The following is a 14,071-nucleotide window of genomic DNA, read 5'->3' as shown; positions in this document are numbered from 1 at the left end:
CCACTCTGGGGGCTTATCAGTAATCGCTCCGCCCGCGAATCTTTCGCAACTGAAACAGGAAAAAAGAGGGAAATGAGAGTTGTACACCAATTATTACTCTCTGTCCCACGCCGTGAGGTGGTTTGCGTAATTCAGATGTAGATACAGATGTTAAAGGTCTATTTCACGTGTCATCTCTCATTTAGATACAATACTGCACGCGTCCCTGCAGTGAATTACGAACTTCTTTCAAACGAGCCACATACATCATGTAAATCATGAGAAAACTGTGCAGTTTGCAGCTCAAGTTCTTCAAACGTTTGAACGATGGTGTTGCACTCTTCACTTCTATGATGACCTAGACAGGAAAATCCAGGGTAATGAGGAAAAGTAGCCTTGGGGGGGCAAGGTACAGACCTGCTGACCTACCTATCGTGGACAGTACTGGCGCATCAGATGTCTCTGGCAAAATGCCACTATGCATCTACTATATCCCTGAACCATACGCCATGGGTGCAATTTGAGCCCAATTAGATGGAGAGTTAATCTGAGAACTTAGATTTAAGAGATTTTGATACTGAAGACGAGTAGCAGTTCGTAGCTACACATTTACAATTATATGATAAAGGGGCGGTCCGGGATGGGTAGTAACAGGGAAAGGGCTCGACTCACTCTGCCCTCTCTCTACTTGTCTTTCGGTCACTGAGCCACCATGTCACCCACCCACTGTGATTTGTGACGTGAAAATACATTCAGTTAAGGAGTCGGAAGTAAACAAAATGTCTACATTGGGTAATGAACGAATCCGATGTTGCAGAAGTACAACATTGTAAAGTTGGTTTCATTTTTGCGGATTTTTCTTCTTCTAACGTTGAGGGTCACCCGTTCTCCTAATCCTACTGAGCCAAAATTTCACACAGCTCATTTTTATATGGAATGGAACTAAACTTGGGGATAGCTCAAGAAAAATTATAAAAGATTTAAAAGTCACAAACAAGACTGCTCCTGACGTACAGCTAAGTTCTACAGGGTGGCAGGTTAAATATATAATAATGTAAAATGTAACAACTTGAGACGTAACTGAGATATTTATTGGCGGTTTGCTTCTACAAGTATGGCAACTGAAAATGTTTTCCGTGTTTGCTTGCGGCAGTTGGTAACACGTGATTTTTTTCTGTCGGGTTTATCAAGAATCAAATGTACCAGACACTAGTTTGTAATTTACTCATACCAGATCTGCGCCATCGCTTTCGTGCAGCTGCAATACTGCAAAATACTTGCAGAGAAGTGGAATACAGATTAGATGACAGTCGCACCACTAACGGAGCGCATATCTAGGTGTATTTTTTTTTTTTTTTTTTTAAATCAGCTTGTTACCATATTTGTAGAAATGTACCGTCAATAAATAATAAATATCTCAGTTACTTATCAGGTCACTATATTTTATATTGTTGTATGTTTAACCTGGAAAACCTGTAGTAAACTCACTTACGGCAAAATACATTTTACTTCAGTGTCTGTGTCCGATTGCAGTCTCTGTAGTTAAACATACCAATTACATCACGCGAGTATGTCTCGCTACTAATGAAAACCTCGAATGTGCGGCTGTCTCACCCAAGAACAAATGCTTTCCCTCATACACAATGGAAATGGGCGTTTGGCGTCATCGGCCGGGAGGCCCCTTGCGGGGCAGGTCCGGCCGCCTTGGTGCAGGTCTTATTACATCCGACGCCACATTGGGCGACCTGCGAACACAACACCCAGTCCCTGAGCGCAGAAAATCCCCGACCTAGCCGGTAATCGAACCAGGGTCTGTAGGACGGCAATCCGTCGCGCTGACCACTCAGCTATCTGGGCGGACCCTCATACACAATGACTGCACGTTACTGAACGACTTCATCAGGTTTGTAATTTTGACTAAAACTGAACATGATCTCACAGCTATAACAAAGATGGGAAGCTGAAATTTTTACTGTGACATTCGATAGAATTTTTCATCTACCGACAAATACGTACATTGTTGCAGAAAACGGTAGTGTTGCCGAGCGGTTGTACGCTGATATTTTTGTACCTCGCCAATTAACAATGTCGAGATGGGTCCGTCAGAGACTCCTATATGGTTTAAATATCTGCCGAGTGATGCTTCGGGTGTGTAGAATAGGCCCGCAGCACACATTGCCGTCCTTGTCGCCTTCGGGACGGAATAGGTTTTTCTGTCGGTGCTCTGCAGTTTGTAAACGTCGTAACATCGGAAGTACAGACATATCCTGTTGATAGGTGTTGAGCATTTGATTTATCCGTTTTATATCCATCTTCCTACCCCCATGAACCATGGACCTTGCCGTTGGTGGGGAGGCTTGCGTGCCCCAACGATACAGATAGCCGTACCGTAGGTGCAACCACAACGGAGGGGAATCTGTTGAGAGGCCAGACAAACGTGTGGTTCCTGGAGAGGGGCAGCAGCCTTTTCAGTAGTTGCAGGGGCAACAGTCTGGATGATTGACTGATCTGGCCTTGTAACATTAACCAAAACGGCCTTGGTGTTGCGGTACTGCGAACGTCTGAAGCAAGGGGAAACTACAGCCGTAATTTTTCCCGAGGGCATGCAGCTTTACTGTACGGTTTAATGATGATGGCGTCCTCTTGGGTAAAATATTCCGGAGGTAAAATAGTCCCCCATTCGGATCTCCGGGCGGGGACTACTCAAGAGGACGTCGTTATCAGGAGAAAGAAAACTGGCATTTTACGGATCGGAGCGTGGAATGTCAGATCCCTTAATCGGGCAGGTAGGTTAGAAAATTTAAAAAGGGAAATGGATAGGTTAAAGTTAGATATAGTGGGAATTAGTGAAGTTCGGTGGCAGGAGGAACAAGACTTCTGGTCAGGTGAATACAGGGTTATAAACACAAAATCAAATAGGGGTAACGCAGGAGTAGGTTTAATAATGAATAAAAAAATAGGAGTGCGGGTAAGCTACTACAAACAGCATAGTGAACGTATTATAGTGGCCAAGATAGACACGAAACCCATGCCTACTACAGTAGTACAAGTTTATATGCCAACTAGCTCTGCAGATGACGAAGAAATTGAAGAAATGTATGATGAGATAAAAGAAATTATTCAGGTAGTGAAGGGAGACGAAAATTTAATAGTCATGGGTGACTGGAATTCGACAGTAGGCAAAGGGAGAGAAGGAAACATAGTAGGTGAATATGGATTGGGGCTAAGAAATAAAAGAGGAAGCCGTCTGTTAGTATTTTCCACAGAGCATAACTTACTCATAGCTAACACTTGGTTCAAGAATCATAAAAGAAGATTGTATACATGGAAGAATCCTGGGGATACTAAAAGGTATCCGATAGATTATGTAATGGTAAGACAGAGATTTAGGAACCAGGTTTTAAATTGTAAGACATTTCCAGGGGCAGATGTGGACTCTGACCACAATCTATTGGTTATGAACTGTAGGTTAAAACTGAAGAAATTACAAAAAGGTGGGAATTTAAGGAGATGGGACCTGGATAAACTGACTAAACCAGAGGTTGTACAGAGTTTCAGGGAGAGCATAAGGGAACAATTGAAAGGAATGGGGGAAAGAAATACAGTAGAAGAAGAATGGGTAGCTCTGAGGGATGAAGTAGTGAAGGCAGCAGAGGATCAAGTAGGTAAAAAGACGAGGGCTAGTAGAAATCCTTGGGTAACAGAAGAAATATTGAATTTAATTGATGAAAGGAGAAAATATAAAAATGCAGTAAATGAAGCAGGCAAAAAGGAATACAAACGTCTCAAAAATGAGATCAACAGGAAGTGCACCATGGCTAAGCAGGCATGGCTAGAGGACAAATGTAAGGATGTGGATTCTTATCTCACTAGGGGTAAGATAGATACAGCCTAAAGGAAAATTAAAGATACCTTTGGAGGAAAGAGAGCCACTTGCATGAATATCAAGAGCTCAGATGGAAACCCAGTTCTAAGCAAATAGGGGAAAGCAGAAAGGTGGAAGGAGTATATAGAGGGTCTATACAAGGGCGATGTACTTGAGGACAATATTATGGAAATGGGAGGATGTAGATGAAGATGAAATGGGAGATACGATACAGCGTGAAGAGTTTGACAGAGCACTGAAAGACCTGAGTCGAAACAAGGCCCCGGGAGTAGACAACATTCCATTAGAACTACTGACGGCCTTGGGAGAGCCAGTCCTGACAAAACTCTACCATCTGGTGAGCAAGATGTATGAGACAGGCAAAATACCCTCAGACTTCAAGAAGAATATAATAATTCCAATCCCAAAGAAAGCAGGTGTTGACAGATGTGAAAATTAACGAACTATCAGTTTAATAAGTCACAGCTGCAAAATACTAACACGAATTATTTATAGACGAATGGAAAAACTGGTAGAACCCGACCTCGGGGAAGATCAGTTTGGATTCCGTAGCAATGTTGGAACACGTGAGGCAATACTGACCTTACGACTTATCTTACAAGAAAGATTAAGGAAAGGCAAACCTACGTTTCTAGCATTTGTAGACTTAGAGAAAGCTTTTGACAATGTTGACTGGAATACTCTCTTTCAAATTCTAAAGGTAGCAGGGGTAAAATACAGGGAGCGGAAGGCTATTTACAATTTGTACAGAAACCAGATGACAGTTATAAGAGTCGAGGGGCATGAAAGGGAAGCAGTGGTTGGGAAGGGAGAGAGACAGGGTTGTGGCCTCTCCCCGATGTTATTCAATCTGTATATTGAGCAAGCAATAAAGGAAACAAATGAAATGTTCGGAGTAAGTATTAAAATCCATGGAGAAGAAATAAAAACTTTGAGGTTCACCGATGACATTGTAATTCTGTCAGAGACAGCAAAGGACTTGGAAGAGCAGTCGAATGGAATGGACAGTGTCTTGAAAGGAGGATATAAGATGAACATCAACAAAAACAAAACAAGGATAATGAATGTAGTCGAATTAAGTCAGGTGATGCTGAGGGAATTAGATAAGGAAATGAGACACTTAAAGTAGTAAAGGAGTTTTGCTATTTGGGGAGCAAAATAACTGATGAGGGTCGAAGTAGAGAGGATATAAAATGTAGACTGGCAATGGCAAGGAAAGCGTTTCTGAGGCAGAGAAATTTGTTAACATCGAGTATAGATTTAAGTGTCAGGAAGTCATTTATAAAAGTATTTGTATGGAGTGTAGCCATGTATGGAAGTGAAACATGGACAATAAATAGTTTGGACAAGAAGAGAATAGAAGCTTTCGACATGTGGTGCTACAGATGAATGTTGAAGATTAGGTGGGTAGATCATGTAACTAATGAGGAGGTATTGAATAGGATTGGGGAGAAGAGAAGTTTGTGGCACAACTTGACTAGAAGAAGGGATCGGTTGGTAGGACATGTCCTGAGGCATCAAGGGATCACAAATTTAGCATTGGAGGGCAGCGTGGAGGGTAAAAATCGTATAGGGAGACCAAGAGATAAATACATTAAGCAGATTCAGAAGGACGTAGGTTGCAGTAAGTACTGGGAGATGAAGAAGCTTGCACAGGATAGAGTAGCATGGAGAGCTGCATCAAACCAGTCTCAGGACTGAAGACCACAACAACAACAACATATCCATCTTACTAATCTTTGTTTGATACTGTGAATAAAGTTGGCTTAACGGGTTGGTGAGCAAAACACAAGACCATATCGTTTGTTCGAAACACAATATTGTGGACAATTTGAATACAGAAAAATATTTTCAAGGAGGACATAAATTTGTTAAGAAACTCGTAAACATTCAGTAAGGGATATACAGGGCGAATCGCCTAACACTTTCACCACAGATATTTCAGACATGGAAGGCACTGTCGATACGCGGTTTTCACAGAACTTAATTGTAGGCAAGAGCGCTTATTTTCAGCTAATACATAGATTTTGAAACTTTGATGAAAGTTTAGTTTTTTACAACAATAACAAATTTTTAAACGAGACAGTGGTTATTGACAGTAAAACTTAAAAGTAGCGTAAATGAGAATGCCAGTGGTACTTGCTGCAGGAACCTCGTGGAAGAAGTTTACGAGAGATCGTATTGTGAACTTTGTAAACACCAACAATTGTTTGCTCCATCCAATTGCTAATGCTGAGGGAATTAAATTAGGAACTGAGACACTGAAAGTAGTAGATGAGTTTTGATGTTTGGGGAGCAAAAGTAACTGTTGATGGTCGAAGCAGAGAGGATATAAAATGTAGACTGACCATGGCAAGGAAAGCGTTTCTGAAGAATATAAATTTGTTAACATCGAGTATGCATTTTAGTGTCGGGAAGTTTTTTCTGAAAGCATTTGTATGGAGTGTAGCCATATATGGAAATGAAACATGGACGATAAGACAATAGAAGCCTTCGAAATGTGGTGCTACAGAAGAATGCTGAAGACTAGATGGGTAGATCACGTAACTGATGAGGGTGTACTGAATAGAATTGGGGAGAAGAGGAATTTGTGGCACAACTTGACTAGAAGAAGGGATCGGCTGGTAGGACACGGTCTGAGGCATCAAGGGATCACCAGTTTAGCACTGGAGGGAAGCGTAGAGGGTAAAAATCGTAGAGTGAGTGCCTGAGCACTATGGGACTTAACTTCTGGAGTCATCAGTCCCCTAGAACTTAGAACTACTTAAACCTAACTAACCTAAGGACATCACACACACCCATGCCCGAGGCAGGATTGGAACCTGCGACCGCAGTGGTCGTGCGGTTCCAGACTGTAGCGCCTAGAACCGCTCGGCCACCATGGCCGGTGAAAAAAAAAATAGTAGAGGGAGACCAAGAGATGAAAACAGGGTGGTCCATTGATCGTGACCGGACCAAATATCTCACGAAATAAGCGTCAAACGAAAAAACTACAAAGAACGAAACTTGTCTGGCTTGAAGCGGGAAACCAGACGGCGCTATGGTTGGCCCGCTAGATGGCGCTGCCATAGGTCAAACGGATATCAACTGCGTTTTTTAAAATAGGAACCTCCATTTTTATTATATATTCGTGTAGTACGTAAAGAAATATGAATGTTTTAGTTGGACAAATTTTTTCGCTTTGTGATAGATGGCGCTGTAATAGTCACAATTTTTGACTAACAGTTGGTACACAATTTTTGACTAACAGTTGGTAGAAGATAGGTTTTTTAAATTAAAATACAGGACATAGGTACGGTTGAACATTTTATTTCGGTTGTTCCAATGTGATACATGTACCTTTGTGAACTTATTATTTCTGAGACCGCATGCCGTTACAGCGTGATTACCTGTATATACCACATTAATGCAACAAATGCTCAAAAATATGTCCATCAAACTCAATGCATTTGGCAATACGTGTAACGATATTTCTCTCAAAAGCGAGTAGTTCGCCTTCCGTAATGTTCGCACATGCATTGACAATGCACTGACGCATGTGGTCAGGCGTTGTCGGTGGATCACGATAGCAAATATCCTTCAACTTTCCCCACAGAAAGAAACCCGGGAACGTCAGATCCGGTGAGCGCGCGGGCCATGGTATCGACGACCAATTCACCTGTCATGAAATATGCTATTCAATACCGCTTCAACCGCACGCGAGCTATGTGCCGGACATCCATCATGTTGGAAGTACATCGCTATTCTGTCATGCAGTGAAACATCTTGTAGTAACATCGGTAGAACATTACGTAGGAAATCAGCATACATTGCACCATTTAGATTGCTAGCGATAAAATGAGGGCCAATTACCCTTCCTCCCATAATGCCGCACCATACATTAACCCGCCAAGGTCGCTGATGTTCCACTTGTCGCAGCCATCGTGGATTTTCCGTTGCCCAGTAGTGCATATTATGCCGGTTTACGTTACCGCTGTCGGCGAATGACGCTTCGTCGCTAAATAGAACGCGTGCAAAAAAATCTGTCATCGTTCCGTAATTTCTCTTGTGCCCAGTTGCAGAACTGTACACGGTTCAAAGTCGTCGCCCTGCAATTCCCGGAGATTGTACGGGTGCAATCGATGTTGATGTAGCATTCTGAACACCGAGGTTTTTGAGATTCCCGATTCTCGCGCAATTTGTCTGCTACTGATATGCGTATTAGCAGCGACAGCAGCTAAAACACCTACTTGGACATCTACATTTGTTGCTGGTCGTGGTTGATGCGCTTCACATGTGGCTGAACTCTTCCTGTTTCCTTAAATAACATAACTATCCGGCGAACGGCCCGGACACTTGGATGATGTCGTCCAGGATACCAAGCAGCATACATAGCACACTCCCGTTGGGCATTTTGATCGCAATAGCCATACATCAATACGATATCGACCTTTTTCGCAATTGGTAAACGGTCCATTTTAACACGGGTAAAGTATCACGAAGCAAACACCGTCCGCACTGGCGGAATGTTACGTAATACCAGGTACTTATACGTTTGTGACTATTACAGCGCCATCTATCACAAAGCGAAAAAAGGGGTCCAACTAAAACATTCCTATTTCTTTACGTACTTCACGAATATGTAATAAAAAATGGGGGTTCCTATTTAAAAAGAAACTCAGCTGATATCCGTTTGACCTATGGCAGCGCCATCTAGCGGGCCAACCATAGCGCCATCTGGTTTCCCCCTTCAAGCTAGACGAGTTTCGTTCTTTGTAGTTTTTTCGTTTGATGCTTATTTCAAGAGATATTTGGCCCGGTCACTATCAATGGACCACGTTGTATACAAAGCAGATGCAGAAGGAAGTAGACTGCAGTAGTTACTCGGAGAAGAAGAAGCTTGCACAGGATAGAGTAGCATGGAGAGCTGCATCAAGGCAGTATTTGGATTTAAGATCACAACAACAACAACAACTTTGCTAAATTAGAGGCGATGATGTTTTGTTCGTTTACATTGTGTTGTGTGTTACATTGAGATTTCACTGCGTCGGTCCTGTCACTTATTGTGTGAGTGGACGTAATGAGATGTGCTTGGAATATAGTATTTTCGAAAGCGAAAAAAGCGGACATGCTCGTAGCTGATAGTGAACGTAGAAACTAGACCGTATGCAGCAGTCGTTGGATGGCAGACTCCAAGTTTGTACTGAAGCTGGTAGTGGTCATTTTGACCACAGGCTTTGAGGGTGTCCTTGTTCTTCACGTTTGCCCCCGCCCCCCTCCCAGAGGTATTCCATTTACTTTTATTTGTCTTTCGTTTGTCCTAGGAAGTGTCTCATTTAACAACATGAACCCTCTGGAGACTTATCAACATCTGCGTAGGATTGCACATAATGCACCCAACTGAAATTCACACTCGTTTGTTCTACAACATGGAACAAAGAACTGTCGTGTTTACAATGTTCAAACTACGATATCTCATGAACTACTTGCAATAGATTCGTGCAACAAACACTAATTTAGTGTACTCTGATTGTAGTAGAATCAACAGACACTCTTCCATTGAAATATTCGTATCTTCATTTTAATAAATACACATCCGAAACTCGTAACCCTCTCTGTATGGGCTGCATAGGCGGGCCCCTGCCTACCTTTCCAATCTGAGAAACCTGCATATCAATGGCGCCTTTCCTTATCAAAATATTTCCGGTAAAAGTTTTAGGTGATTCACCCGTTACACCGATAACCATTAAAACTGCAACATCAGGAAGGATAGCAAATAACGAAATCTTACTTGTTTTGCACGTACACTATAGCAGAAAGAATGCAACATGTGGCAGCAACACCGACTCTGACCTGGTGGGACACCGAGTTCAGCTGAGCCTAGGCGACAGATAAAATTACGATATTCTGTGGTGCGTCAACTCTGTACCAGAGTTCTTCAGTCGTAGTTGCTGGAGAGTAGTGGTGTTCCAGTCTTTCGGCCAGACATCTCTCGACAAGATGTCTTCAATGGGTGACAGATCGGAGAACGTGCTGTCCAGGACATCCTTTTGTAAGCCAGGACAGCACAAGAGACGTGTGGTCTTCCATTCTCTTGTTGAAAGATAACGTCATGAAAACCTCAAGCAACAATACGCTTTAGCGATATGACGCATGTTGTCCAAATTACTGGCTATGGAAACCAGAGGCAATTGTGTTGTGTACACCCTACAATAGCCCACACCATCAAAGTAGGTGCTGGGTCCCTTATGACGATGACGAATATAATCTTGCAATGTTTGTTTGCCTCAAAGTGCTTGGAACTAACTTACACGTAGCTCTTCTTTTCTTTAAGCCTACAGCCACGCCTTTTGTTTTATTTTTATTTATTTTCATACTGTCCGCTACACAGGCTTCATTCAGGTTATTTAGAATTCGAATCAGGGTCTCTTCATTTTCTGCGATAATCTGTATTCCGTCTGCGAATCTTATGCATTCCATTTTCCGTCCGCCTATCCCGACGCCTCTTTTCCCATCCAAACAACTTTTAACTATTTCCTCCAAATAAATGTTAAATACGATTGGCGAGAAACAACAGTCCTGATGGCCCCTTTCCCGATCTTACTGTCTTTCAAGGTCTTATTTTCTAGTCGTACCCTTGCCTTCTGATTCAGGCACAGATTTGCAGTTAGTCCTCTGTCCTTCCACTTTACTCCTTTCCTCTTCAAACTATCCATCGGCTTATCCCACTATACTTTTTCAAAGACCTTTTCGAGGTCTATGAAGACCGCAAGTATTTCTTTGTCTTTTTCTATATATCTTTCACCAATAGCATTTGGAAGTCCAATGGCGTCTCGTGTCTCTTTTCCCCTTCTGAATCCATATTGCTCGACCTTTTCCTACAGCCTTCTGTTCAAAACTCTAAGACAGCATAAGAAGGTCCTCTGGCCATTTCTTTTGTAGTAGAAGTACTTCCGAAGAGAGGTCGACTCCTCACCTGTTTCTCCTTAATCCGTTAAGGTTTCTGCTGAGAAACAGTCACCACCACGTGCTTTGCTCTTTTTCATATCCTCCAATGCCTTACTTACTTCTGACACTAGGATAGAGTTTTACCCTTCCTCTTCATTTACTGATTCTTCCTTCTAAATTTGCCGATAAGTTAAGAGGGGCAGTCTATACGGACTATAGCCGGATTGCTGTGTTGAACGTCGTCACCATCAGTACAGATATTTGGGGAAAATGCATTGGGCCGCACAGTCTAATGAAGAAACAGAAAACTAAGTTTGAACTCACGAGAATTCTCGCTCACGCTTAGGATTATTGGGATTCGGTGAGTAGGGAGGCCCTGGAAATTAGACTATGCGATAGCAACTTAAATGTACACTTAACAATTCACGGAAGCGTGCGCTTGACAAAGAAAGATCACAAGGAAGATTTCACATAGTTTACTAGCCGATAAGAGTGGTGGCGCTGCATGCGACGATGGACAGCGAACACAAATGTAACATGTGGACGCAAATGTAACCAGCTGAGCATTCGCTATGTTCGAGATATTATAATGAAGTAATCCAGCCAATCCGATCCCGTCCTTTGGGCATAAATGTAAGAATCTCGCCAGTTTCACGACAGTCAGACTTAGCCCCTGACGACGATGATGGAGACAGTCATATTTCTCCTTTGTTGTTGTTATGTCATCTCCCTCCCCCCCCCACCCCCCCCCCCCCCCCCGCCTTGTAAGGGTAGGACATGGGCTGCCGGCGTTATAATATCCTCCTCTGCAGCATACTAGTTTAAAATATACATAAAGACGTTACACATATGATTAATGGGTGAAAAATTTACAGATATTTTAAATATATAAAAGTATTGATTATTATGCTACTTGCATAAAATTTCACTGATGGTTTTGTTCGGCTTTTAAAAATAAAATAAAAAGACTAAAACGTCTATACAACACGTTGAAATGATGGTGATGTTCTTTAAAAAGAAGCACTGAATTTTCACTAAAAAGTTGAACGACGGCAGAAGGGAAAAAGTTATTTTAATTAGGACAAATGTTAGGTGTTCTGTATGGTTGAAGGATGAGGGTGCAAATATAGGGACGCGTTGGGTGGTATCGATGGAAACGAAGGTAGGTGTTGGGGTGGATAGTAGGAAGACAGAAAAGGAGGAGTACTTTGATGTAAGGCAGGGCCTTAGTATAAAGAGAAGTAGGGCTGGGGAAGATGGACAGCAAGGGGAAGCGTTGATGTAGAGTGGCATTGTTATGGAGGAGTTATAATTGACAGGGCAGGTAAACACTGGAGAACGTTTCATTGACTGAGAGGAGGAGTCAGTTGAAGTTGCGTTGGAATGAGGTATGGAGTGTGTGTAAGTGTAAGGATGGTGGTGTTTGTTGGTAATCCTACCAGGATTTGTGGTCTGAGGGCAACAGTTGAGCTGTTGGAATCCAGTTTCTGGACTGCGCAGAATATGCAGAGGTGTTCACTGTCAGTGATTAGGGATGGTAGTTTGATGAGATGGTAGAGGACCCATGTGGGAGAATGCAAACTGATGTGGAAAGCATGGCGCTCAAGGATTTGGAGGGAGTGGTAGAACTTGAGTGCAGCAGATATCAGCCAACTATGGCGTAGGAGAGGATACAGCGGATCAACGTTCCGTATGTGTGGAGTACAGTGGAAGGGGCAATATATCCATGTTTGGCCAGTTAGTAGTTTTGGATGTCTCAGTCTATTATGGACTTTCTGGTCGATGGTTAGTAGATGAGGTTTCCCTGTTAGTTGCAGTGGAGTCTTAGTCCAATGGGGGAGTCATTTCTCCGAATTTTCACGCAGCAAGGTAATGGAGAACTTTTTATCCAAGGTGTCAGTCGCGGAAAAGTTGTTAATCGTGTCGCGAAGCACGAGGGGTACCCAAAAGCACAACACTCCGTCTTCAGGCCACAAGTAGCCAATCGGGACCATCCAACAGAAATCGAACTAATTTTTTGGTAGGCAGAGCTTTTGTAGTACCCGTTTTGGTTCAAATGGTTCAAATGGCTCTGAGCACTATGCGACTTAACGTCTGAGGTCATCAGTCGCCTAGAACTTAGAACTAATTAAACCTAACTAACCTAAGGACATCAAACACATCCATGCCCGAGGCAGGATTCGAACCTGCGACCGTAGCAGCAGCGCGGTTCCGGACTGAAGCGCCTAGAACCGCACGGCCACACCGGCCGGCTTACGCGTTTTGCCACGAGCGCATAGAGCGAACCTCCCACAGTCATAAGCCGAGTGCCGTTGCCGAAGGAGATCAGGACTGGTTTCGGCAAAGTTTATAGCGACGTCTATTTCGTATGATTTCTGTCACTGTCGTTTTTGCAATAGCTGGTTTTTGTGAACGGCGTGCGGCGATGAAATTTTGCTCTTCTCTCGGAAAAATGGAACAGAAACTCTTGCAACGTTAAAAACGGCATACAAGGACAATGCTATGGGGAGAACTCAAGCGTTTGAGTGGTTATCCGGTTTCAGAAATAATGCAATGTCAATTGATGACAAACCTCGTTCTGGTCGTCCTTCCATGGCCCGAACACATGAAAACGTTGAAGACATTCGTGCAATCACCCAACGAAGATGGGCGACGGACTATTAAAGAAATTGTGGAGCTGTCGGGAGTGACCTGGAGTTCATTGCAGCGAATTGTAGCAGAAGATTTGGGAATGAAAAGGATGACTACTAAATTCGTGCCACGACTGCTCACTGCTGAACAAAAACATGGAAGCGTGGAAGTATGCTGTGCACTGAAAGAAGAGTCCCGAATTGACCCAAAGATTTTTCAAAAATTGTCACAGATGACGAATTTGTTTCTATGCTTACGATCCTGAATCAAAGCCACAGCCAAGTCGCCTTGCCCCAAGAAAGTTCGTCAGGTGAAATCGAACATTAAGACAATGCTCGTTTGTTTTTTAGATGTGAAAGCAGTTGTTCATTCAAGTCTGTTCCGTAGCGTCAGTTACCCAGGTTACCCAGGTCGGTCCGGCACACAGTTTTAATCTGCCAGGAAGTTTCATATCAGCGCACACTCAGCTGCAGAGTGAAAATTCTATTCTGGAAACGTCCCCCAGGCTGTGGCTAAGCCATGTCTCCGCAATATCCTTTCTTCCAGGAGTGCTAGTTCTGCAAGGTATACAGGAGAGCTTCTGCGAAGTTTGGAAGTTTGGAAGGTAGGAGACGAGGTACTGGCGGAATTAAAAAAAATGGCTCTGAG

The 14,071-nt window shown here is 43.0% G+C and overlaps 1 protein-coding gene across 1 annotated transcript in view; it reads right to left on the bottom strand.

Moving 5' to 3' along the window:
* The window catches only part of LOC126455830 (acyl-CoA Delta-9 desaturase-like), a 155,863-nt gene that overhangs the window by 46,738 nt on the left and 95,054 nt on the right, over window positions 1–14,071 (bottom strand). The window lies entirely within an intron of this gene.

Source organism: Schistocerca serialis, chromosome 2, assembly GCF_023864345.2.
Source record: "Schistocerca serialis cubense isolate TAMUIC-IGC-003099 chromosome 2, iqSchSeri2.2, whole genome shotgun sequence".
NCBI classification, from domain to species: domain Eukaryota; kingdom Metazoa; phylum Arthropoda; class Insecta; order Orthoptera; family Acrididae; genus Schistocerca; species Schistocerca serialis.
The sequence above is the reverse complement of the archived record's forward strand: the minus strand, read 5'-3'. Positions and strand labels throughout refer to the sequence as shown.